Source organism: Capsicum annuum, chromosome 3 (genome assembly GCF_002878395.1).
Source record: "Capsicum annuum cultivar UCD-10X-F1 chromosome 3, UCD10Xv1.1, whole genome shotgun sequence".
NCBI lineage: Eukaryota > Viridiplantae > Streptophyta > Magnoliopsida > Solanales > Solanaceae > Capsicum > Capsicum annuum.
This window is the reverse complement of record NC_061113.1, coordinates 185,134,350-185,138,910: the sequence shown is the minus strand read 5'-3', so window position 1 is coordinate 185,138,910 and position 4,561 is coordinate 185,134,350.

Below are 4,561 nucleotides of genomic sequence, written 5' to 3'. Positions count from 1 at the left end.
ACCCATGTCTTTCTTTGGATCATCATATCCTGGCAAGTACTAAAAAGCTAGGAGTAATTGAGCTCTATATTTTCTACCTCTGTCGAGTTATTTTGTATGCTCTGCTTCCTATCTTAGTCTCTCCTCTTGGGTTGCACGATGGGAAATCGCATCCCTTCTCATATTTTCTTAAGCTAATAATCAAGCAATGGTCTCCTCGACTATCTCTTGAACACCATGCGGGGGAGGAAGATTCAAGGAATACGGATCATCTTGACGCTCCCCATGATGAGCTTCACGATCGTGTTCTGACATCCTACAATTCTGTTGTAGGGTTTTTTCAAGCTTTAGATCAGGTGGAATCAAGGGATTACCTTGACTCCTAGTACTAGGCATCCACTGGCGTACACCCCAAGAAAAATAAAAAAATAAGACCAACAAACCTAAACAACTTTAATCAGTTAATCTGTAATCCTATTCCACAGTAACAATTTGATGTCACCCAAAACTATAGCTCCAAGAAGTATAATATGATCGATGCCAAATATAGTAACCCAACAGAGGATGGGGTCAAACCCATAGGGTATAGGCTGAATATTTCTCTCAAACTTGATGAGGTAGCCAAAATAATGCAAAAAAGTAAAGAGGGGGAAAGGATTGTGGTGAAACAATAAAGTAATAACAAATATTGATTGCTTTTGGGTGAAATCAATATGAGATGAATACTATGATTGTGTTTCCCCTGTCTTCCTAACTTTGTAGGCTTATCGTGCTTCTTTCAACTATCTCACTATCTAGCATATAGAATCTGATAAGCTATCTATCACCAAAGATCTTGTGAACGCCTTTGGTGAATTGTGCTCTTCATCTTGTGAGTCTCAGAGTGTTGCCTTACTAATCCTTGTCTTTGATCTCGGATTAACTATCTCCTTTTGGGTGTCAAGTTAATTAGACGAGGGTTGGGAGCCTCGAATTACTAATGCAATCTTATTTTTCTAATATCAACCTCTATTGTGAAAGTGATGTCAAACATAGGCAAGTTCTTATCCTCAACGATAGTTAAGAAAGCAAACAAATAGAAAAAGATCACAATACTTGCATGAATAATGATTTAGAAGGACCTCACACTTTCTTTACTTTGTTATTCTGCTAGGGCTCCTACAACCCTAGTTACATAGTTTAGCCACTCATGTTTGCAATAATATCCATGAAATTCATAAACGAAAACATAAGATTAATCTCATATAATTTAAGAAGAAAAGACAAAATCTTAAATTAATATTCAACCAAATAATCAAGAACAAAGGATTCCAAGATCAAAAGTCAAATCATCAAATCAATATATATATATATATACATGTGAATTTAAAGAGTGCATAAATTAATACAGAAATATCAAAAGTGTATTTATAGAATACATCAAAAAAATTCTAACAAAAATGAATAAGAAAATTGGGTCGGTGACTACTTACGGACCGACCCACTTACGGTGCTTATTGGCCCCTCAATGGGTCATAAGTGTCAAAAGCTTCAGAGTTGTAGCATGCCACCTATGATGGCATTTACAGTAATGTAAGTGGTACCTACACCCCATAAATTTCCCCTTCGTCATTCTCTGACCAATCTTCAGACTTTAATGTTCTCAAAATAATTTTCTCTGATTCCTATGTTGGCACTTACGATGGCATAAATGGTACTTACGTGACCTAAGTGACCCACCATCAATGTCAAAGAAATTTTCAGCATTCATCTTCTCAAATCATACCTCCTCTGCTACTTACGAGTCCACTTACAGTGGCCATAAGTGGCATTTACGGCCCGTAAGTGGGCCATACGTAAGACCTTCTGCACACTTTAACTCTTTTTCATTTTTAAGCTCTAAAAACCTGGTTTCCTGTAAAATGAATACAAAAACACATCATATCTAATAAAATAAACCTAAGTAATTACATATTTTCAGGTTTTAAGCATTGACTTTGTCATGAAACCATGGCAGATCAACAAGCCCCTGCATTGAAAAGTTAAAAAATAAAGTGTGTTTACTACTACCGAACTTTCCTCCAAGGCCACCAAAGTTTATGGGACCAGGTTGAGTTCCCAAAAAATTTACTTGAATCCGCCCTAGTAAAGAGTAAACACAACACCAAAAAGAAGAAGATTTTAAAGAAAAAAAGTTGTGATTGAGTTTAATGTGCCCAAAGAGGATGTGGTACCAGTGGAGGAGTTAGATGATACAAAGAGTGAGGCTGATTTTTAGGATGAGGTTGATGATAATATATCCAAAAGTGTGGCAACCCAAAGAGCAAGGGATAAGGCTAGAACTGCTCCCCCAATAAAGAAGACAAGTAAAAAAAAAAGGGATGAGCTACAGAACCCTAAAGGACCAGGTCCCATTCTTAAAACTGTTAGATCCTCTAAAAGGTCTAATATATCTGTCAAGGACTAGGTTCCAGTGGCAAAGCATCTACCTCTAAGGGTAAAGTAAAGGTTCTTACAATAGAAGAGAGACAAGAGATACTTAAAAACTAAAATGTTTTGCAAGGGTGTTTATTTGAACTGAAGATTACTAGTATGCTAGAGATGGATGAGATGTTAGAGATGGTTAAATTTCAAAGTTGGGAACATCTATTTGAGCCCCCTATTCTAAATCTCCATGAAAAAAAAAAGTGAGGATATTATATCACAATCTTTCTTTGAAAATGTTTTATATCTAACGAGTTAGGTTCATAATATGAATATTGCCCATGATGAGTAAGTGTTGGCTGAGGCATTGGGTGTGTCCACTCAAAGAACCAGGTCCTTGAAGGATGAGGGTAGGTCTAAGAAGTTTCTGATGCATATTGGCAAATTGGATAATTTGAATATCACGTCTGTGACTAAAAAGTCACTTAAGGGAGAATTTTAACTCTGTTCGAATTAGTTAATAAGGCTCTACTTCCGCACACTAAAAAGAGAACTATTGTGACTGGACCTAAACTATTATTGATGGAATCCCTAACCAAGTTCAAGCACATAAACCTATTTGTTATCATGATAGAACATATGCATAGGATAATAATGATGAAGGATGGCAAGCGTGGTTTGGCTTATGGTTTCCTACTGAACAAAGTATTTGATTATTTTGATGTGGAATATGCCCTTGGGAAGGATGTATCCGTTAATCAGATGTTCACTTTATCTATCTTGGAAGAAAATGAGTGCATCCCTCGAAGGAGTAGAGTAAAGTCTAATTCAGTAGTGGCAGATTTGATTGAGGTATATACTAGGTTGACTGGTGAGTTTGAGGAAATGACAGCCCACTTGGTGAAAAAGATGCAAAAGTTGCAACGCTGAATGCAGCCTACTTAAAGGCGCAAGAGGAGGGACCAAGTGGAAATAAAGGTCTATGTGCTGAGAGTAAGATTCTAAGGGCCATGGTTTAGACGTTGGAATCCAAGGTTGAGGACTTGACTCGACAACTCTTAAAAAACTATGTGGCCAAAAATGAAGGAATAACTTTTCTTCATCGCCAAATTTTTGGTCCTTCAACTTAAAATATTTTCAACATGGTCCCCACTCAATTTTATCATCTTAAGCTACTTACCTTTGTTATCATGGTGGTTACTCTGTATTTGGTTTTTGATTCTCTTATTATGTACATTATATGACGTTTGCCTTTTGGTTAATAAATGTTGTGTTTTGATGCTATCATCTTTCTCTCTTTCTCTGAGTTTACTTATTCACGCCGGGGTAGCCTCAATGACCATGAGTTAACCTTTGCATGGCTTACTACTTTTTCTCTTTGATGATGCCAAAAGGTTAAAGATGGGGTATCTGTATGTGTTCACTTTATGCTCATGATAAGTAAAGAGGGACCAGGTCCCTGTGAGCAAGGGGAACATGAGGAAATACTGTATGATTTTTCAGTAGGTATGTCTCTCGGGGGAATTCTCATAGGTATCAATGACAAGGGGGGAAATTTATAGAGGATCCTGTGATTAGCTGAGTATGGTTTGTCATCATAAAAAAGGGGGAAATTGTTAGATCTTTAGTTTTGATGATTGGAAATCACTCTTGGTACCTGATTCCTATGGATTCGTACACAACACTTTTGATGATAAAGTTGGAACTAATCAAGGACTAGGTTCATCGAGTCTATGTCTTCTGTACCAAGTCAGCATTACAACTAGAAATAACACTAGGTGGCAGAAAGTTGGTGGCAAAGCTGTAGCAACCTTTTGCTCCAACCAATCAAAAAGATCCTAGGTTTTCTTGTCTCATATATATTCAACATGTTACAACAAGAAAATTGAAGCTCTCATATACAAAAAACACTCAATATTTCTTGAAGCAAATCTTTTAAGCAAAGCCTTACTTGCAACAAGGACCTGCTCAGTTGTTATTTTTGTCTTAAATTTGTTTTGTATTTGAGTCCTTGTTTAGAAATTTGTAAACACTCAACCTACTACTCTAGCCCATAAATTGTAAGTTTCTCATTGTTGTTATATTTGTGTGTGTTGAATCAGGTACAATGAGTTGACATTTGAGGTTAGAGTTAGCCAGTGATTAATTCAGTTAGAGTTAGTTGTTTTTGTGTTATAAA